Below are 20,303 nucleotides of genomic sequence, written 5' to 3' on the forward strand. Positions count from 1 at the left end.
TGGAGTCAGTCGTTTAGCTTGCTGGGGTTCTGTTACTACTCTGTGAACTTAGCAAGTTTGCGGCTGTATTCTAAGACTTGCCTGTCTAATCCTGTCTCACTGTGCTAGGTGTCAGGGGTCAGTTTAGTGGCAGTAAGCTAAAACCTGTGCACTGCAAGTGAGAATCAGGATTGTGGAGTCTCTCCTTGTGTCTATCATTCCATCTCTGACCAAGGAGTTTACTGCCACACCCGTTGGTAACCCTTTAGGGTTTTGCTGTTGCCCTTAGCAACAGCATTTCGGGTTCTCTACGTATTAAAACACAACATCTTGCTATTTCCATCTGAGCAGTTCTAATACAAGGGAGATACCCAGTTCCTTAGCCTCTGGGCTTCTCTGTTCACTTTGTGTGTATTTTGTTACCCTATCACCTTCTGTGTACGTTATGTCATATTCCCCAGTTTGTCTGTGAGTCCATTTGTTTTGCATAACAGTTCAAACACCAGTACATTCCTGCAGACACTGGAGTGCATAACAGTTCTGACACCAGTACTTTCCTGCAGGCACTGGTGTGCATAACAGGAATATCCCGACCGCGAGTGCCAATAAGATCCAGCCACGGTTAACGGGGGTCGTAGCATACCGCTGTGTTTCACCAACCATCACAGCGCTCTCCCCCTGTTTTCTTTCATTACTCACGTGAGTTACATATGAACTTTAACTGCAGTAAATAAGAGGCGTTGGTTACAACTGTTGCTGTTCATCCACAAGAAGGAATTTAATGTATCAATTACAATTGGAAAGTAACGATTAAATTACAACAGCTGTATCCAGGAGGATTTTTTGGCCACTTTAATAGACATTCCGTTGTCATCAAGGGCAATATGAAATAGATACTAATTACATTTAGATATGGATAGTGGTGCCTATATATGTTGACTCCATTGTATTTTATTGAATGTGGGTTTCTTCTGTCTATATATATTTTTTTAAAATAAAGAGCTTGTATATTTTATTTTTTGCGCTCCCTTGATAACAAGTGTGATTATCTTTAAAATTTGGTTTATTATTGGTAGAACAGTACTACCTATGGGAGCAGCATTTTATAATATATGGTGAAAATTAATAGATGTATAAAGATTAAATAAGCAACAAATTGGTGAAATAGATAAGTTTTGATAGGAGCGCTGGGTTCTATATATATATATTGACATTTGGTTATATATATGTATAGACTTTATAAATTCTTGACAGAGATGTGCCTGAGCAGCGGCCCTCCCCAGCCCTATCCCAAATCATACTTATTTTGCATAGGAGATACCATGGTCATGAAGATTGTTCTCCCAGGGTGAGGTTCAGTCATTGCATTCTGGGTATGCTGACCCGTACGATTTCCCCAAATGTGGGAAACTCGACTGCATTATTTGTGGTAGTGGGGGACTGTGTTTGTTCTTTCCTCTGGTCAGCTCTGGTAAAAGTCAGATGTATTTGTCTCAGATCTTCCTCTAGCCTTGTTCTTCTTTCGAGAGTTTCTTTGTGCTGCCTCAGTTGGATCTCCTTAACTTGACAGGGTGGTGCCTGAGCAGCGACCCTCCCCAGCTCTAGCCCCACTCCTACTTACCTGCCAGGTGAGATACTATGATCAGGAAGGTGCTTCTCCCAGGGCAAGGCTCACCCATTGCACTCTGGGTGTGCTGCTCCTGTGATTTCCCCAAATGTGGGACACTTGACTGCATAATTTGTGTTTCCTCTGGTCGGCTCTCGTATAATTCAGATCTCTTTGTCTCAGGTCTCTCTCCAGCCTAGTTTGCTGTCTGTTTCCACTTCTCTTTTTTTGAGCCGCTCCCTTCTATGCCCTTGCGCACTATCCTGACTTCTCCCGTCTGCTTACTTTGTGCCTTCCAAAGCACAATGCGAACTACAGGTAGTGCTGCAGGTCCCAAACCCTTTTATTTGCCTTACAGAGCAGCTCTGGAGCTGTTACAGTGCCCAGCTGCTGCAAGAAATCAGCTTGAATGCTTCAGGGGCTGGGGCATAGCCAACATGAGCCCCACACCGAAGGAGGGTGGAGGTGTTTAATGCGAACTAGGGGTCATCCAAGCGCCGCAAAAGGCTGCCAGGCCGTGCACGCCCCTTTTCTCTTTTCATATGCAGACGAGGGTTGAAGCCAACTTTGACCCACTGCTTGGATGACATCACCATATGCAAATCCATCTGCTGCAGGCCTTCCCCCAGGAATGCTTGCACTAGTTGTTGCATTTGGTTTGTTGTTTGGGGGGTGCTTCAGTATTAGGTAGCCTTCTGCCCTCCCATGTTCATCTGAAAATATGTGTTCTCCCTGCAGTTGTTGTCCCCAGATGAGAGTTCCCTTGTGCTGCCTCAGTTGAATCTCCTTTACTTGACAGAGATGTGCCTGAGCAGCGGCCCTCCCCAGCCCTATCCCAAATCATACTTATTTTGCATAGGAGATACCATGGTCATGAAGATTGTTCTCCCAGGGTGAGGTTCATTCATTGCATTCTGGGTATGCTGACCCGTATGATTTCCCCAAATGTGGGAAACTCGACTGCATTATTTGTGGTAGTGGGGGACTGTGTTTGTGCTTTCCTCTGGTCAGCTCTGGTAAAAGTCAGATTTATTTGTCTCAGATTTTCCTCTAGCCTTGTTCTTCTTTCGAGAGTTCCCTTGTGCTGCCTCAGTTGGATCTCCTACACTTGACAGGGGGGTGCCCGAGCAGCGACCCTCCCCAGCTCTAGCATACTCCTACTTACCTGCCAGGTGAGACACTATGATCATGAAGGTGCTTCTCCCAGGGCAAGGCTCACCCATTGCACTCTGGGTGTGCTGCTCCTGTGATTTCCCCAAATGTGGGAAACTTGACTGCATAATTTGTGTTTCCCCTGGTCGGCTCTCGTATAATTCAGATCTCTTTGTCTCAGGTCTCTCTCCAGCCTAGTTTGCTGTCTGTTTCCACTTCTCTTTTCTTGAGCCGCTCCCTTCTATGCCCTTGCGCACTATCCTGACTTCTCCCGTCTGCTTAATTTGTGCCTTCCATCGCACAATGCAAACTACAGGTAGTGCTGCAGGACCCACACCCTTTTACTTGCCTTACAGAGCAGCTCTGGAGCTGTTACAGTGCCCAGCTGCTGCAAGAAATCAGCTTGAATGCTTCAGGGGCTGGGGCATAGCCAACATGAGCCCCACACCGAAGGAGGGTGGAGGTGTTTAATGCGAACTAGGGGTCATCCAAGCGCCGCAAAAGGCCGCCATGCCCTGCACGCCCCTTTTCTCTTTTCATATGCAGACGAGGGTTGAAGCCAACTTTGACTCACTGCTTGGATGACATCACCATATGCAAATCCATCTGCTGCAGGCCTTCCCCCAGGAATGCTTGCACTAGTTGTTGCATTTGGTTTGTTGTTTGGGGGTGCTTCAGTATTAGGCAGCCTTATGCCCTCCCATGTTCATCTGAAAATATGTGTTCTGCCTGGAGTTGTCCCCAGATGAGAGTTCCCTTGTGCTGCCTCAGTTGAATCTCCTTTACTTGACAGAGATGTGCCTGAGCAGCGGCACTCCCCAGCCCTATCCCAAATCATACTTATTTTGCATAGGAGATACCATGGTCATGAAGATTGTTCTCCCAGGGTGAGGTTCATTCATTGCATTCTGGGTATGCTGACCCGTATGATTTCCCCAAATGTGGGAAACTCGACTGCATTATTTGTGGTAGTGGGGGACTGTGTTTGTGCTTTCCTCTGGTCAGCTCTGGTAAAAGTCAGATTTATTTGTCTCAGATTTTCCTCTAGCCTTGTTCTTCTTTCGAGAGTTTCCTTGTGCTGCCTCAGTTGGATCTCCTTCACTTGACAGGGGGGTGCCCGAGCAGCGACCCTCCCCAGCTCTAGCCCAACTCCTACTTACCTGCCAGGTGAGATACTATGATCATGAAGGTGCTTCTCCCAGGGCAAGGCTCACCCATTGCAGTCTGGGTGTGCTGCTCCTGTGATTTCCCCAAATGTGGGAAACTTGACTGCATAATTTGTGTTTCCCCTGGTCGGCTCTCGTATAATTCAGATCTCTTTGTCTCAGGTCTCTCTCCAGCCTAGTTTGCTGTCTGTTTCCACTTCTCTTTTCTTGAGCCGCTCCCTTCTATGCCCTTGCGCACTATCCTGACTTCTCCCGTCTGCTTACTTTGTGCCTTCCAACGCACAATGCAAATTACAGGTAGTGCTGCAGGGCCCACGCCCTTTTACTTGCCTTACAGAGCAGCTCTGGAGCTGTTACAGTGCCCAGCTGCTGCAAGAAATCAGCTTGAATGCTTCAGAGGCTGGGGCATAGCCAACATGAGCCCCACACCGAAGGAGGGTGGAGGTGTTTAATGCGAACTAGGGGTCATCCAAGCGCCGCAAAAGGCCGCCATGCCCTGCACGCCCCTTTTCTCTTTTCATATGCAGACGAGGGTTGAAGCCAACTTTGACCCACTGCTTGAATGACATCACCATATGCAAATCCATCTGCTGCAGGCCTTCCCCCAGGAATGCTTGCACTAGTTGTTGCATTTGGTTTGTTGTTTGGGGGTGCTTCAGTATTAGGCAGCCTTCTGCCCTACCATGTTCATCTGAAAATATGTGTTCTCCCTGCAGTTGTTGTCCCCAGGTGAGAGTTCCCTTGTGCTGCCTCAGTTGAATCTCCTTTACTTGACAGAGATGTGCCTGAGCAGCGGCCCTCCCCAGCCCTATCCCAAATCATACTTATTTTGCATAGGAGATACCATGGTCATGAAGATTGTTCTCCCAGGGTGAGGGTCATTCATTGCATTCTGGGTATGCTGACCCCTATGATTTCCCCAAATGTGGGAAACTCGACTGCATTATTTGTGGTAGTGGGGGACTGTGTTTGTTCTTTCCTCTGGTCAGCTCTGGTAAAAGTCAGATTTCTTTGTCTCAGATCTTCCTCTAGCCTTGTTCTTCTTCCGAGACTTCCCTTGTGCTACCTCAGTTGGATCTCCTTCACTTGACAGGGGGGTGCCCGAGCAGCGACCCTCCCCAGCTCTAGCCCCACTCCTACTTACCTGCCAGGTGAGATACTATGATCAGGAAGGTGCTTCTCCCAGGGCAAGGCTCACCCATTGCACTCTGGGTGTGCTGCTCCTGTGATTTCCCCAAATGTGGGACACTTGACTGCATAATTTGTGTTTCCTCTGGTCGGCTCTCGTATAATTCAGATCTCTTTGTCTCAGGTCTCTCTCCAGCCTAGTTTGCTGTCTGTTTCCACTTCTCTTTTTTTGAGCCGCTCCCTTCTATGCCCTTGCGCACTATCCTGACTTCTCCCGTCTGCTTACTTTGTGCCTTCTAAAGCACAATGCGAACTACAGGTAGTGCTGCAGGTCCCAAACCCTTTTATTTGCCTTACAGAGCAGCTCTGGAGCTGTTACAGTGCCCAGCTGCTGCAAGAAATCAGCTTGAATGCTTCTGGGGCTGGGGCATAGCCAACATGAGCCCCACACAGAAGGAGGGTGGAGGTGTTTAATGCGAACTAGGGGTCATCCAAGCGCCGCAAAAGGCTGCCATGCCGTGCACGCCCCTTTTCTCTTTTCATATGCAGACGAGGGTTGAAGCCAACTTTAACCCACTGCTTGGATGACATCACCATATGCAAATCCATCTGCTGCAGGCCTTCCCCCAGGAATGCTTGCACTAGTTGTTGCATTTGGTTTGTTGTTTGGGGGGTGCTTCAGTATTAGGTAGCCTTCTGCCCTCCCATGTTCATCTGAAAATATGTGTTCTCCCTGCAGTTGTTGTCCCCAGATGAGAGTTCCCTTGTGCTGCCTCAGTTGAATCTCCTTTACTTGACAGAGATGTGCCTGAGCTGCGGCCCTCCCCAGCCCTATCCCAAATCATACTTATTTTGCATAGGAGATACCATGGTCATGAAGATTGTTCTCCCAGGGTGAGGTTCATTCATTGCATTCTGGGTATGCTGACCCGTATGATTTCCCCAAATGTGGGAAACTCGACTGCATTATTTGTGGTAGTGGGGGACTGTGTTTGTGCTTTCCTCTGGTCAGCTCTGGTAAAAGTCAGATTTATTTGTCTCAGATTTTCCTCTAGCCTTGTTCTTCTTTCGAGAGTTCCCTTGTGCTGCCTGTCAGATTGTGTTTGGTCTGTGTCCCCGGAGGGGGCGCTAGTGGGTCAGTGGAGGTAGGAGGAAAGAGACGAGGAGGTTGTATCACGTTCTTGCGCATGAGCGCAATGGTATTTTATTAGCAGATAAGTTTTAAACAGAAATGCAGCAGAAATAATAATATCAGATGAGAAAGTCAAATACTTGGAATGATAACAAATAGTCTATGGCAATGGATGATAGATGACTTGAGAAATCATATCCGGTAATGTAAAACAACAGAATGAATGTTAATGAAATGATACTGGTTTGGAAACCAGAGCAGGGTTTTAAAAAAGAGAACTAAGGCAGTAGATGGATATTGCAAACCTGAGCATAAGCAGGAGACCAACTCACAGTGCAGGTGATGAAGCACTGGCAGCAGCAAGCTGTGTCACAGGTGGAGGAATGAACACACCTGGAGTTTAGTCTTCAACTGCAGGCTGAAGCACACAAGGTGGTGATGAGTGTGAAGCCCAATGCAGGTTGCCGGTATTGCTGAGCCTTGAAGTTCCACAGGAGCAAAGCAGAATCACCAGGAGTATAAGTTCTTAGCAGAGAACCAGGAACTCAGGAGAAACAGGAGCCGATCCTTTCATGCAGGTTGTCAGAATGACACAAAGTCCAGGATGCCTGTGAGGTGAAACTGTAGCCTCCTATATACCCCAAGGTGTGCAGGGATTGGATGGAGGAAAGGACAGTGGGTGCGGCCACGCACCGGATTGGCCGCAGCATACTAGCTGTTTGGAAACTGTCATGGCGGCGCCCACGCCGCGGCCCAGCGGGGACGCGGCGCGCACACGCCCGCTGGCTCAGGAGTGTTCCCAGGACCTTGATGATGTCCCATGGCAGGGGCATAGGCGACAGGTGACCGCAGGGAGCCAGGACGGAGTCCGCAGCGGCGGACGGATGCCAGTCTGGTAAGTCGATTCCTAACAGTACCCCCTCCTTTAGGGGTGGACACCGAACACCCACGTGGTTTGGAGGGATGAGTACTGTGGAAGACACGGACCAACCTAGGAGCATGGACATCAGATGAATTCACCCAGCTTCTCTCCTCTGGGCCATAACCGAACCAATCGACCAGGTACTGGAGACGTCCATACCGGCAACGAGAGTCCAGAATCTTGTTGATCTCAAATTCCACGCCCCGCTGAGTTCGAACCTTGGGACCTGCTGGAAGAGTATTCTGAAAGCGGTTTAGGACTAGAGGTCTGAGGAGAGAAATGTGAAAGGCATTAGGAATACGAAGTGAAGGTGGTAATTTCAACTTGTAAGCCACTGGGTTGATGACACTCTCAATAGGGTAAGGACCAATGAAGCGTGGTGCAAACTTCATGGATGGGACCCTGAGACGAAGGTTGCGGGTTGATAACCAAACCCTGTCCCCCGGTTTCAAATGGGGAACCGCACGTCTCTTGCGGTCGGCGTAGATCTTGTATCGACTGGAGGCTTTTTTGAGGGAAACATGAATTCTTTTCCAAATGGAGGAAAACTGAGTCAGAGCAGTAGTGGCAGCAGGAACATCCATGTGAGGGAGTTCTTGGAATTCAGGTACCCGGGGATGTTGCCCATAGACTGCAAAGAAAGGTGTCGTGTCTGTAGCAGTGTGGTAACGAAAGTTATGGGCAAACTCGGCCCATGGGAGCAGATTGAACCAATCATCCTGGGAGGATGTCACATATAACCTTAGAAAAGTCTCAAGTTCTTGATTGACTCTCTCTGTCTGCCCGTTCGTCTGAGGATGGTATGATGACGAGAATTTCAATTTTATCTGCATGGCAGAACAGAGGGCCCTCCAAAACCTTGCTACAAACTGTACCCCCCGATCAGATATTATTTCGAAGGGTAAACCGTGTAAACGGAAGATCTCCTGTAGGAAGATCTGGGCAAGTTTCGGGGCAGAAGGGAGACCCTGGAGAGGAACGAAATGAGCCATCTTGGAAAATCTGTCCACTACAACCCAAATAGTGTTATGTCCCTGAGAAGGTGGAAGATCAGTGATAAAATCCATTGATAGGTGAGACCAAGGACGATTAGGGACAGATAAGGGTTGTAACTGACCTGCTGGAGACTGACGAGGAGTCTTGTGCTGCACACATTTAGGACAGGATGCCACGAAATCCTGGATGTCCACTTTCATCTTCGGCCACCAATATGACGCAGAAAGGAACTTGAATGTCTTCAGGACACCAGGATGACCAGTGAACTTGGATTGGTGGGCCCAAGCTAGCAACTTGGGACGGAGTTCTGGGGAAACAAAAGTCTTACCCGGAGGTGGAGCTGGAGAGACTTGAGAGGCAGCGAAAACCACGGGACTCAGGATGGAATGTGGCACAGAGTCAGATGTTCCCTCTTCCGATTCCATGGACCGGGATAATGCGTCGGCTTTCACATTCTGTGAACCTGGGCGGAAATGAAGCCTAAAATTAAAACGTGAGAAAAACATAGCCCACCTGGACTGGCGAGGGTTAAGGCACTGAGCTGCTTTTAGGTATAGCAGGTTTTTATGATCCGTGAAGATGTTAAACGGATGTTTAGCCCCTTCTAGGAGATATCTCCATTCCTCGAGAGCCAGTTTGATTGCCAGTAACTCTTGATCTCCCACGGAGTAGTTAGCTTCTGCGGGAAGAAACTTGCGAGAAAAGAATCCACAAGGGTGAACTTTCCCATCAGATCCCTTCTGGGAGAGAACAGCTCCAACCCCAACTGTAGAGGCATCTACCTCCAACTCGAACGGCCTGTTGACATCTGGCTGTGACAGCACTGGAGCAGACATAAAGGCTAGCTTGATCTTCCGGAAGGCTGCCAAGGCTTCTTCTGACCAGTTGGAATGATCTGCCCCTTTCCGAGTCAGGTTGGTAATAGGAGCGATGAGAGTGGAGAATCCTCGAATAAATTTTCTATAATAGTTGGCAAAACCCAGGAACCGCTGGATAGATTTGAGGGAGTTTGGAATGGACCAATTGGCAATGGCTTCCAATTTTGCCGGGTCCATCTGAAGATCCGATCCGGAAATTATATACCCCAGGAAGGGTATAGAGGGAACTTCGAAGGTACATTTAGATAATTTCCCGTAGAGACGGTTCTCACGAAGACGTCGGAGAACTTCACAGACTTGTAGGCGATGAGATGGAAGGTCTTGAGAAAAGATAAGAATATCATCTAAGTAAACAACAAGGTACTTATACAGGACATCACGAAAGATCTCGTTCACGAAGTGTTGGAATACCGCTGGAGCATTACTTAACCCAAATGGCATTACCAGGTATTCATAATGGCCATCTCGAGTGTTGAAGGCTGTCTTCCACTCGTCACCACTCCGGATTCTGATGAGATTATAGGCACCGCGGAGATCTAACTTGGTAAAAATGCGAGCCCCCTTAACTCTATCAAAAAGTTCGGTAATAAGTGGTAGAGGATAACTATTCTTGATGGTAATGTCATTGAGACCCCGATAGTCAATGCATGGACGTAGTCCACCATCCTTCTTTTTGACGAAGAAGAAACCTGCACCAGCGGGTGATGATGACGGACGGATGAATCCTTTCTGAAGATTCTCTCTGATGTAATTACTCATCGCCTCTGTTTCAGGAACAGACAAAGGGTAGGTGCGCCCCCTGGGTGGCTTCTTGCCAGGAAGGAGATCGATGGGACAATCCCATTCCCTATGGGGCGGCAGGATATCAGCAGCCTTTTCACAGAAGACGTCTGCGAAGTCTTGATAAGCTGCTGGGAGTGTTAGCTGTGACTTTACTTCGGTAGACTTGATGGGACACACTTGGGCTAAGCAGGAATGATGACAGTGTGAACTCCATGAGGTAAGCTGCAACGTTGTCCAGTCGAACTGTGGGTTATGTAGTTGAAGCCAAGGCATGCCCAAGACAATCTCCTGGGTGGCTTGAGGGATGACCAGGAACTTGATCACTTCTGAATGGAGAAATCCAACTCCCAGAACCACTGGGGTAGTTTGATGTGAAATGTTCCCTTTAGAGATTCTACTACCATCCACAGCAGTAATGTATACAGGATAAGAGAGTTCACAGGTAGACAAGCAAAATTTGTTTACCGCAGCTTGGGTGATAAAATTTCCTGCAGCACCGCAGTCCACTAATGCTGACGCAGACTGGAGCCCAACGGAAGTTTCTAGCGTCACTGGAAGAATGAGATCTTGTTGAGAAGGAGCTTGACTGAATGATCCTAACTTGACTCCTCCCTTACAAGTCAGGATCTGGCGTTTCCCGAACGCATCGTGCAGGAGTTAATTTGATGACCCGCAGCAGCACAGTATAGGCAAAGCCTCTCTCGTAATCTTCTTGCCCGCTCCTCAGGGGTTAGGCGGGACCTATTTACCTGCATAGGCTCGTCAGAAGAAGGAGGCTGAAACTGTACAGAAGGTATGAACCCTACTCTGCGAGGTTCACTCCGAGCGCGTTCATTATTGCGTTCGCGGATGCGAGAGTCCAGCTTTATACACAGGGAGATCAAGTCAGACAGTTGAACAGGGATGTCACGGGTTGCCAGTTCGTCCTTGATCCGATCCGAAAGTCCGTGCCAGAAGGTTGCTACCAGAGCTTGGTTGTTCCATTGGACTTCTGCAGCCAACGTCTGGAACTGGATGACATATTGTCCCATGCTTCGGTTACCTTGATGAAGTTGGATCAGGTCTGCCGAAGCTGATGTTGCACGACCAGGCTCGTCAAAGATCCGTCTAAAGGTTGACACGAAGTCTGAGTAGTTATTGATCAGAGGGTCAGCACGTTCCCACAGAGGAGACACCCAATTCAGAGCAGATCCAGAGAGTAAGGAAATGATGTAGGCAACCTTGGACCTTGGTGTAGGAAAGTTATGTGGCAATAACTCAAACTGTATTTCGCACTGATTAAGAAACCCGCGACATAATTTAGGACTGCCATCATATTTGCTCGGCACGGGCAGGTGCAGACGAGACACTGGAGCTGATGCAGCCGACATAGAAGAACTTACAGCACTGGCAGGTGCTGGGGTAACAGTAGGTGAGAGTACACTTGGCAGGGATTGCTGCAGTGTATCCAATCGGGAGGACATCCCTTGTAGAAAGTGAAGCATCTGCTGCTGCGCAACCTCTTGACCATCCAGACGGGAGACCAGATTTTGCAAGGCCTCTGACCCCACACTCCGTCCACCATCCGAGTCCATCTGTCCTGGACTTACTGTCAGATTGTGTTTGGTCTGTGTCCCCGGAGGGGGCGCTAGTGGGTCAGTGGAGGTAGGAGGAAAGAGACGAGGAGGTTGTATCACGTTCTTGCGCATGAGCGCAATGGTATTTTATTAGCAGATAAGTTTTAAACAGAAATGCAGCAGAAATAATAATATCAGATGAGAAAGTCAAATACTTGGAATGATAACAAATAGTCTATGGCAATGGATGATAGATGACTTGAGAAATCATATCCGGTAATGTAAAACAACAGAATGAATGTTAATGAAATGATACTGGTTTGGAAACCAGAGCAGGGTTTTAAAACAGAGAACTAAGGCAGTAGATGGATATTGCAAACCTGAGCATAAGCAGGAGACCAACTCACAGTGCAGGTGATGAAGCACTGGCAGCAGCAAGCTGTGTCACAGGTGGAGGAATGAACACACCTGGAGTTTAGTCTTCAACTGCAGGCTGAAGCACACAAGGTGGTGATGAGTGTGAAGCCCAATGCAGGTTGCCGGTATTGCTGAGCCTTGAAGTTCCACAGGAGCAAAGCAGAATCACCAGGAGTATAAGTTCTTAGCAGAGAACCAGGAACTCAGGAGAAACAGGAGCCGATCCTTTCATGCAGGTTGTCAGAATGACACAAAGTCCAGGATGCCTGTGAGGTGAAACTGTAGCCTCCTATATACCCCAAGGTGTGCAGGGATTGGATGGAGGAAAGGACAGTGGGTGCGGCCACGCACCGGATTGGCCGCAGCATACTAGCTGTTTGGAAACTGTCATGGCGGCGCCCACGCCGCGGCCCAGCGGGGACGCGGCGCGCACACGCCCGCTGGCTCAGGAGTGTTCCCAGGACCTTGATGATGTCCCATGGCAGGGGCATAGGCGACAGGTGACCGCAGGGAGCCAGGACGGAGTCCGCAGCGGCGGACGGATGCCAGTCTGGTAAGTCGATTCCTGACACTGCCTCAGTTGGATCTCCTACACTTGACAGGGGGGTGCCCGAGCAGCGACCCTCCCCAGCTCTAGCATACTCCTACTTACCTGCCAGGTGAGACACTATGATCATGAAGGTGCTTCTCCCAGGGCAAGGCTCACCCATTGCACTCTGGGTGTGCTGCTCCTGTGATTTCCCCAAATGTGGGAAACTTGACTGCATAATTTGTGTTTCCCCTGGTCGGCTCTCGTATAATTCAGATCTCTTTGTCTCAGGTCTCTCTCCAGCCTAGTTTGCTGTCTGTTTCCACTTCTCTTTTCTTGAGCCGCTCCCTTCTATGCCCTTGCGCACTATCCTGACTTCTCCCGTCTGCTTACTTTGTGCCTTCCAACGCACAATGCAAACTACAGGTAGTGCTGCAGGGCCCACGCCCTTTTACTTGCCTTACAGAGCAGCTCTGGAGCTGTTACAGTGCCCAGCTGCTGCAAGAAATCAGCTTGAATGCTTCAGAGGCTGGGGCATAGCCAACATGAGCCCCACACCGAAGGAGGGTGGAGGTGTTTAATGCGAACTAGGGGTCATCCAAGCGCCGCAAAAGGCCGCCATGCCCTGCACGCCCCTTTTCTCTTTTCATATGCAGACGAGGGTTGAAGCCAACTTTGACCCACTGCTTGGATGACATCACCATATGCAAATCCATCTGCTGCAGGCCTTCCCCCAGGAATGCTTGCACTAGTTGTTGCATTTGGTTTGTTGTTTGGGGGTGCTTCAGTATTAGGCAGCCTTATGCCCTACCATGTTCATCTGAAAATATGTGTTCTCCCTGCAGTTGTTGTCCCCAGGTGAGAGTTCCCTTGTGCTGCCTCAGTTGAATCTCCTTTACTTGACAGAGATGTGCCTGAGCAGCGGCCCTCCCCAGCCCTATCCCAAATCATACTTATTTTGCATAGGAGATACCATGGTCATGAAGATTGTTCTCCCAGGGTGAGGTTCATTCATTGCATTCTGGGTATGCTGACCCCTATGATTTCCCCAAATGTGGGAAACTCGACTGCATTATTTGTGGTAGTGGGGGACTGTGTTTGTTCTTTCCTCTGGTCAGCTCTGGTAAAAGTCAGATTTATTTGTCTCAGATTTTCCTCTAGCCTTGTTCTTCTTTCGAGAGTTTTCTTGTGCTGCCTCAGTTGGATCTCCTTCACTTGACAGGGGGGTGCCCGAGCAGCGACCCTCCCCAGCTCTATCCCAAATCTTACTTACCTGCCAGGTGAGATACTATGATCATGAAGGTGCTTCTCCCAGGGCAAGGCTCACCCATTGCAGTCTGGGTGTGCTGCTCCTGTGATTTCCCCAAATGTGGGAAACTTGACTGCATAATTTGTGTTTCCCCTGGTCGGCTCTCGTATAATTCAGATCTCTTTGTCTCAGGTCTCTCTCCAGCCTAGTTTGCTGTCTGTTTCCACTTCTCTTTTCTTGAGCCCTCCCTTCTATGCCCTTGCGCACTATCCTGACTTCTCCCGTCTGCTTACTTTGTGCCTTCCAACGCACAATGCAAACTACAGGTAGTGCTGCAGGGCCCACGCCCTTTTACTTGCCTTACAGAGCAGCTCTGGAGCTGTTACAGTGCCCAGCTGCTGCAAGAAATCAGCTTGAATGCTTCAGGGGCTGGGGCATAGCCAACATGAGCCCCACACCGAAGGAGGGTGAAGGTGTTTTATGCGAACTAGGGGTCATACAAGCGCCGCAAAAGGCTGCCATGCCCTGCACGCCCCTTTTCTCTTTTCATAAGCAGACCTATGTTGTAGCCATCTTTGACCCATTGCTTGGATGACATCACCATATGCAAATCCATCTGCTGCAGGCCTTCCCCCAGGAATGCTTGCACAAGTTGTTGCATTTGGTTTGTTGTTTGGGGGTGCTTCAGTATTAGGCAACCTTCTGCCCTCCCATGTTCATCTGAAAATATGTGTTCTCCCTGGAGTTGTTGTCCCCAGATGAGAGTTCCCTTGTGCTGCCTCAGTTGAATCTCCTTTACTTGACAGAGATGTGCCTGAGCAGCGGCCCTCCCCAGCCCTTTCCCAAATCATACTTATTTTGCATAGGAGATACCATGGTCATGAAGATTGTTCTCCCAGGGTGAGGTTCAGTCATTGCATTCTGGGTATGCTGACCCCTGTGATTTCCCCAAATGTGGGAAACTCGACTGCATTATTTGTGGTAGTGGGGGACTGTGTTTGTGCTTTCCTCTGGTCAGCTCTGGTAAAAGTCAGATTTCTTTGTCTCAGATCTTCCTCTAGCCTTGTTCTTCTTTCGAGAGTTCCCTTGTGCTGCCTCAGTTGGATCTCCTTCACTTGACAGGGGGGTGCCGGAGCAGCGACCCTCCCCAGCTCTAGCCCCACTCCTACTTACCTGCCAGGTGAGATACTATGATCAGGAAGGTGCTTCTCCCAGGGCAAGGCTCACCCATTGCACTCTGGGTGTGCTGCTCCTGTGATTTCCCCAAATGTGGGACACTTGACTGCATAATTTGTGTTTCCTCTGGTCGGCTCTCGTATAATTCAGATCTCTTTGTCTCAGGTCTCTCTCCAGCCTAGTTTGCTGTCTGTTTCCACTTCTCTTTTCTTGAGCCGCTCCCTTCTATGCCCTTGCGCACTATCCTGACTTCTCCCATCTGCTTACTTTGTGCCTTCCAACGCAAAATGCGAATTACAGGTAGTGCTGCAGGGCCCACACCCTTTTACTTGCCTTACAGAGCAGCTCTGGAGCTGTTACAGTGCCCAGCTGCTGCAAGAAATCAGCTTGAATGCTTCAGGGACTGGGGCATAGCCAACATGAGCCCCACACCGAAGGAGGGTGGAGGTGTTTAATGCGAACTAGGGGTCATCCAAGCGCCGCAAAAGGCTGCCATGCCCTGCACGCCCCTTTTCTCTTTTCATATGCAGACGAGGGTTGAAGCCAACTTTGACCCACTGCTTGGATGACATCACCATATGCAAATCCATCTGCTGCAGGCCTTCCCCCGGGAATGCTTGCACTAGTTGTTGCATTTGGTTTGTTGTTTGGGGGGTGCTTCAGTATTAGGTAGCCTTCTGCCCTCCCATGTTCATCTGAAAATATGTGTTCTCCCTGCTGTTGTTGTCCCCAGATGAGAGTTACCTTGTGCTGCCTCAGTTGAATCTCCTTTACTTGACAGAGATGTGCCTGAGCAGCGGCCCTCCCCAGCCCTATCCCAAATCATACTTATTTTGCATAGGAGATACCATGGTCATGAAGATTGTTTTCCCAGGGTGAGGTTCATTCATTGCATTCTGGGTATGCTGACCCCTATGATTTCCTCAAATGTGGGATACTCGACTGCATTATTTGTGGTAGTGGGGGACTGTGTTTGTGCTTTCCTCTGGTCAGCTCTGGTAAAAGTCAGATTTCTTTGTCTCAGATCTTCCTCTAGCCTTGTTCTTCTTTCGAGAGTTCCCTTGTGCTGCCTCAGTTGGATCTCCTTCACTTGACAGGGGGGTGCCCGAGCAGCGACCCTCCCCAGCTCTAGCCCCACTCCTACTTACCTGCCAGGTGAGATACTATGATCAGGAAGGTGCTTCTCCCAGGGCAAGGCTCACCCATTGCACTCTGGGTGTGCTGCTCCTGTGATTTCCCCAAATGAGGGACACTTGACTGCATAATTTGTGTTTCCTCTGGTCGGCTCTCGTATAATTCAGATCTCTTTGTCTCAGGTCTCTCTCCAGCCTAGTTTGCTGTCTGTTTCCACTTCTCTTTTCTTGAGCCGCTCCCTTCTATGCCCTTGCGCACTATCCTGACTTCTCCCGTCTGCCTAATTTGTGCCTTCCAACGCACAATGCGAACTACAGGTAGTGCTGCAGGGCCCACACCCTTTTACTTGCCTTACAGATCAGCTCTGGAGCTGTTACAGTGCCCAGCTGCTGCAAGAAATCAGCTTGAATGCTGCAGGGGCTGGGGCATAGCCAACATGAGCCCCACACCGAAGGAGGGTGGAGGTGTTTAATGCGAACTAGGGGTCATCCAAGCGCCGCAAAAGGCCGCCATGCCCTGCACGCCCCTTTTCTCTTTTCATATGCAGACGAGGGTTGAAGCCAACTTTGACTCACTGCTTGGATGACATCACCATATGCAAATCCATCTGCTGCAGGCCTTCCCCCAGGAATGCTTGCACTAGTTGTTGCATTTGGTTTGTTGTTTGGGGGTGCTTCAGTATTAGGCAGCCTTCTGCCCTCCCATGTTCATCTGAAAATATGTGTTCTCCCTGGAGTTGTTGTCCCCAGATGAGAGTTCCCTTGTGCTGCCTCAGTTGAATCTCCTTTACTTGACAGAGATGTGCCTGAGCAGCGGCTCTCCCCAGCCCTATCCCAAATCATACTCATTTTGCATAGGAGATACCATGGTCATGAAGATTGTTCTCCCAGGGTGAGGTTCATTCATTGCATTCTTGGTATACTGACCCGTATGATTTCCCCAAATGTGGGAAACTCGACTGCAATATTTGTGGTAGTGGGGGACTGTGTTTGTGCTTTCCTCTGGTCAGCTCTGGTAAAAGTCAGATTTATTTGTCTCAGATTTTCCTCTAGCCTTGTTCTTCTTTCGAGAGTTCCCTTGTGCTGCCTCAGTTGGATCTCCTTCACTTGACAGGGGGGTGCCCGAGCAGCGACCCTCCCCAGCTCTTGCCCAACTCCTACTTACCTGCCAGGTGAGATACTATGATCATGAAGGTGCTTCTCCCAGGGCAAGGCTCACCCATTGCAGTCTGGGTGTGCTGCTCCTGTGATTTCCCCAAATGTGGGAAACTTGACTGCATAATTTGTGTTTCCCCTGGTCGTCTCTCGTATAATTCAGATCTCTTTGTCTCAGGTCTCTCTCCAGCCTAGTTTGCTGTCTGTTTCCACTTCTCTTTTCTTGAGCCGCTCCCTTCTATGCCCTTGCGCACTATCCTGACTTCTCCCGTCTGCTTACTTTGTGCCTTCCAACGCACAATGCGAACTACAGGTAGTGCTGCAGGTCCCACACCCTTTTATTTGCTTTACAGAGCAGCTCTGGAGCTGTTACAGTGCCCATCTGCTGCAAGAAATCAACTTGAATGCTTCAGGGGCTGGGGCATAGCCAACATGAGCCCCACACCGAAGGAGGGTGGAGGTGTTTAATGCGAACTAGGGGTCATCCAAGCGCCGCAAAAGGCTGCCATGCCCTGTACGCCCCTTTTCTCTTTTCATATGCAGACGAGGGTTGAAGCCAACTTTGACCCACTGCTTGGATGACATCACCATATGCAAATCCATCTGCTGCAGGCCTTTCCCCAGGAATGCTTGCACTAGTTGTTGCATTTGGTTTGTTGTTTGGGGGTGCTTCAGTATTAGGTAGCCTTCTGCCCTCCCATGTTCATCTAAAAATATGTGTTCTCCCTGCAGTTGTTGTCCCCAGATGAGAGTTCCCTTGTGCTGCCTCAGTTGAATCTCCTTTACTTGACAGAGATGTGCCTGAGCAGCGGCCCTCCCCAGCCCTATCCCAACTCATACTTATTTTGCATAGAAGATACCATGGTCATGAAGATTGTTCTCCCAGGGTGAGGTTCATTCATTGCATTCTGGGTATGCTGACCCGTATGATTTCCCCAAATGTGGGAAACTCGACTGCATTATTTGTGGTAGTGGGGGACTGTGTTTGTTCTTTCCTCTGGTCTGCTCTGGTAAAAGTCAGATTTATTTGTCTCAGATCTTCCTCTAGCCTTGTTCTTCTTTCGAGAGTTTCCTTGTGCTGCCTCAGTTGGATCTCCTTCACTTGACAGGGGGGTGCCCGAGCAGCGACCCTCCCCAGCTCTAGCCCAACTCCTACTTACCTGCCAGGTGAGATACTATGATCATGAAGGTGCTTCTCCCAGGGCAAGGCTCACCCATTGCACTCTGGGTGTGCTGCTCCTGTGATTTCCCCAAATGTGGGAAACTTGACTGCATATTTTGTGTTTCCCCTGGTCAGCTCTCGTATAATTCAGATCTCTTTGTCTCAGGTCTCTCTCCAGCCTAGTTTGCTGTCTGTTTCCACTTCTCTTTTCTTGAGCCGCTCCCTTCTATGCCCTTGCGCACTATCCTGACCTCTCCCGTCTGCTTACTTTGTGCCTTCCAACACACAATGCATACTACAGGTAGTGCTGCAGGACCCACACCCTTTTACATGCTTTACAGAGCAGCTCTGGAGCTGTTACAGTGCCCAGCTGCTGCAATAAATCAGCTTGAATGCTTCAGGGGCTGGGGCATAGCCAACATGAGCCCCACACCGAAGGAGGGTGGAGGTGTTTAATGCGAACTAGGGGTCATCCAAGCGCCGCAAAAGGCTGCCATGCCCTGTACGCCCCTTTTCTCTTTTCATATGCAGACGAGGGTTGAAGCCAACTTTGACCCACTGCTTGGATGACATCACCATATGCAAATCCATCTGCTGCAGGCCTTCCCCCAGGAATGCTTGCACTAGTTGTTGCATTTGGTTTGTTGTTTGGGGGTGCTTCAGTATTAGGCAGCCTTCTGCCCTCCCATGTTCATCTGAAAATATGTGTTCTCTCTGCAGTTGTTGTCCCCAGATGAGAGTTCCCTTGTGCTGCCTCAGTTGAATCTCCTTTACTTGACAGAGATGTGCCTGAGAAGTGGCCCTCCCCAGCCCTATCCCAAATCATACTTATTTTGCATAGGAGATACCATGGTCATGAAGATTGTTCTCCCAGGGTGAGGTTCATTCATTGCATTCTGGGTATGCTGACCCCTGTGATTTCCCCAAATGTGGGAAACTCGACTGCATTATGTGTGGTAGTGGGGGACTGTGTTTGTGCTTTCTTCTGGTCAGCTCTGGTAAAAGTCAGATTTCTTTGTCTCAGATCTTCCTCTAGCCTTGTTCTTCTTTCGAGAGTTCCCTTGTGCTGCCTCAGTTGGATCTCCTTCACTTGACAGGGGGGTGCCCGAGCAGCGACCCTCCCCAGCTCTAGCCCAACTCCTACTTACCTGCCAGGTGAGATACTATTAAGTGGATTTTTGAAAGAAAACAATACTGTCAATATACTATTAAAACAAATTAAAATGGTAAAAGTTATTGTACTTTAAGTAAAAATAAAAGAGCTAAAATATCAATCCCAGTTTTGGATTACTTTAATTAACAAAAAAAAATGCATATAGCAGAGGATAGTTTCAATCTGCCTACCTCTGGGTTATGGGCCCAGCATGCTTTCATTGCAGTACTCTGCTGCACATGTAAGTGCAAGAGATCCTGAAGCACATGTAAGTGCAAGAGATCCTGAAGCACTCACTCATCATGGGAAAGTACCAATGTGTTTCTTCGTTGGTTGATCTAAGAAACATCTTACAAAAACTCTCCAGATTATTGACTTTATAAAGTTTTTCTTGGAAACGTTCTAGATGAATGCTTATTAGCCTTTGTCAGTATGCACTTTAGCAAAGTGTTTCTGTGGCGCAATCAGTTAGTGTGTTTGGCTACTAACCAGAAGGTTGGTGGTTCAATCCCACCCAGGGACGTAATTGACTTTGTTATCAGATTTTGGTGATCTTTAAGTAGTCATGTCAAAATTTCAAACCCCCTCTTATGGTGTAGGGTACCTGGCCTTCTCTGATGTAATCAGAGTTAGATTTGATTAAGTGATTTTATAAAAAAAAACAGATAGGAAGTACAATTTAGCAGTGGGTTGCAGAGAAAAAGAAAAATGCTGGCAGAAAAATCCTATTGAGTGATTAAACAGCTCTTCATTTTCTGGCTTTATGTTTATGCTAACAAATTTGTTCTCTGAAAAGTGTCCACAAAGCCAAGTCTCTGATTAACACCTTTGTAGGGATGGTTTTTCACCTATTACTAAATTAAACTTGCTTCATTGGAAAGGCAGCAAGATGCATCCTCATTTCAATGTCTACTGAAATAATACAGGTTGACACCAGGAAACATTAACGCCACTGCATCCTTGCTGCTTTCTCATGTGGAAGTCTGTTTAATGTAAAAACAAGTTGATATCTAATTAGCACACAAGTAAGG

General features: G+C 48.6%; 21 non-coding genes across 21 annotated transcripts; all 21 read left to right on the plus strand.

Moving 5' to 3' along the window:
• The first annotated feature begins 1,276 nt into the window (after positions 1 to 1,276).
• Positions 1,277 to 1,440, plus strand: LOC134951208 (U1 spliceosomal RNA). Its single transcript, XR_010183991.1, has one exon. It is a non-coding gene; the product is annotated as a U1 spliceosomal RNA (small nuclear RNA).
• Positions 1,441 to 1,592: 152 nt separating this feature from the next.
• LOC134952341 (U1 spliceosomal RNA) lies at positions 1,593 to 1,755 on the plus strand. The gene has a single exon (XR_010184888.1). It is a non-coding gene; the product is annotated as a U1 spliceosomal RNA (small nuclear RNA).
• A 672-nt stretch (positions 1,756 to 2,427) lies between these two features.
• Positions 2,428 to 2,591, plus strand: LOC134951037 (U1 spliceosomal RNA). Its single transcript, XR_010183849.1, has one exon. It is a non-coding gene; the product is annotated as a U1 spliceosomal RNA (small nuclear RNA).
• Positions 2,592 to 2,742: 151 nt separating this feature from the next.
• LOC134952351 (U1 spliceosomal RNA) lies at positions 2,743 to 2,905 on the plus strand. The gene has a single exon (XR_010184895.1). It is a non-coding gene; the product is annotated as a U1 spliceosomal RNA (small nuclear RNA).
• A 668-nt stretch (positions 2,906 to 3,573) lies between these two features.
• Positions 3,574 to 3,737, plus strand: LOC134951038 (U1 spliceosomal RNA). The gene has a single exon (XR_010183850.1). It is a non-coding gene; the product is annotated as a U1 spliceosomal RNA (small nuclear RNA).
• Positions 3,738 to 3,889: 152 nt separating this feature from the next.
• LOC134952736 (U1 spliceosomal RNA) lies at positions 3,890 to 4,052 on the plus strand. Its single transcript, XR_010185173.1, has one exon. It is a non-coding gene; the product is annotated as a U1 spliceosomal RNA (small nuclear RNA).
• A 671-nt stretch (positions 4,053 to 4,723) lies between these two features.
• Positions 4,724 to 4,887, plus strand: LOC134950695 (U1 spliceosomal RNA). Its single transcript, XR_010183570.1, has one exon. It is a non-coding gene; the product is annotated as a U1 spliceosomal RNA (small nuclear RNA).
• A 152-nt stretch (positions 4,888 to 5,039) lies between these two features.
• LOC134952342 (U1 spliceosomal RNA) lies at positions 5,040 to 5,202 on the plus strand. Its single transcript, XR_010184889.1, has one exon. It is a non-coding gene; the product is annotated as a U1 spliceosomal RNA (small nuclear RNA).
• Positions 5,203 to 5,874: 672 nt separating this feature from the next.
• On the plus strand, positions 5,875 to 6,038 carry LOC134951039 (U1 spliceosomal RNA). Its single transcript, XR_010183851.1, has one exon. It is a non-coding gene; the product is annotated as a U1 spliceosomal RNA (small nuclear RNA).
• Positions 6,039 to 12,359: 6,321 nt separating this feature from the next.
• LOC134952352 (U1 spliceosomal RNA) lies at positions 12,360 to 12,522 on the plus strand. Its single transcript, XR_010184896.1, has one exon. It is a non-coding gene; the product is annotated as a U1 spliceosomal RNA (small nuclear RNA).
• A 671-nt stretch (positions 12,523 to 13,193) lies between these two features.
• LOC134950649 (U1 spliceosomal RNA) lies at positions 13,194 to 13,357 on the plus strand. The gene has a single exon (XR_010183531.1). It is a non-coding gene; the product is annotated as a U1 spliceosomal RNA (small nuclear RNA).
• A 152-nt stretch (positions 13,358 to 13,509) lies between these two features.
• On the plus strand, positions 13,510 to 13,672 carry LOC134952654 (U1 spliceosomal RNA). The gene has a single exon (XR_010185131.1). It is a non-coding gene; the product is annotated as a U1 spliceosomal RNA (small nuclear RNA).
• A 670-nt stretch (positions 13,673 to 14,342) lies between these two features.
• Positions 14,343 to 14,506, plus strand: LOC134950397 (U1 spliceosomal RNA). Its single transcript, XR_010183323.1, has one exon. It is a non-coding gene; the product is annotated as a U1 spliceosomal RNA (small nuclear RNA).
• Positions 14,507 to 14,658: 152 nt separating this feature from the next.
• LOC134952343 (U1 spliceosomal RNA) lies at positions 14,659 to 14,821 on the plus strand. Its single transcript, XR_010184890.1, has one exon. It is a non-coding gene; the product is annotated as a U1 spliceosomal RNA (small nuclear RNA).
• Positions 14,822 to 15,493: 672 nt separating this feature from the next.
• LOC134950967 (U1 spliceosomal RNA) lies at positions 15,494 to 15,657 on the plus strand. The gene has a single exon (XR_010183792.1). It is a non-coding gene; the product is annotated as a U1 spliceosomal RNA (small nuclear RNA).
• A 152-nt stretch (positions 15,658 to 15,809) lies between these two features.
• LOC134952462 (U1 spliceosomal RNA) lies at positions 15,810 to 15,972 on the plus strand. The gene has a single exon (XR_010184977.1). It is a non-coding gene; the product is annotated as a U1 spliceosomal RNA (small nuclear RNA).
• Positions 15,973 to 16,643: 671 nt separating this feature from the next.
• LOC134951836 (U1 spliceosomal RNA) lies at positions 16,644 to 16,807 on the plus strand. Its single transcript, XR_010184502.1, has one exon. It is a non-coding gene; the product is annotated as a U1 spliceosomal RNA (small nuclear RNA).
• Positions 16,808 to 16,959: 152 nt separating this feature from the next.
• Positions 16,960 to 17,122, plus strand: LOC134952784 (U1 spliceosomal RNA). The gene has a single exon (XR_010185211.1). It is a non-coding gene; the product is annotated as a U1 spliceosomal RNA (small nuclear RNA).
• A 671-nt stretch (positions 17,123 to 17,793) lies between these two features.
• On the plus strand, positions 17,794 to 17,957 carry LOC134951798 (U1 spliceosomal RNA). Its single transcript, XR_010184471.1, has one exon. It is a non-coding gene; the product is annotated as a U1 spliceosomal RNA (small nuclear RNA).
• A 152-nt stretch (positions 17,958 to 18,109) lies between these two features.
• Positions 18,110 to 18,272, plus strand: LOC134952496 (U1 spliceosomal RNA). Its single transcript, XR_010185005.1, has one exon. It is a non-coding gene; the product is annotated as a U1 spliceosomal RNA (small nuclear RNA).
• Positions 18,273 to 18,943: 671 nt separating this feature from the next.
• LOC134951019 (U1 spliceosomal RNA) lies at positions 18,944 to 19,107 on the plus strand. The gene has a single exon (XR_010183834.1). It is a non-coding gene; the product is annotated as a U1 spliceosomal RNA (small nuclear RNA).
• Positions 19,108 to 20,303: the final 1,196 nt, after the last annotated feature.

This window comes from Pseudophryne corroboree, chromosome 8 (genome assembly GCF_028390025.1).
Source record: "Pseudophryne corroboree isolate aPseCor3 chromosome 8, aPseCor3.hap2, whole genome shotgun sequence".
In the NCBI taxonomy this organism is placed as follows: Eukaryota; Metazoa; Chordata; class Amphibia; order Anura; family Myobatrachidae; genus Pseudophryne; species Pseudophryne corroboree.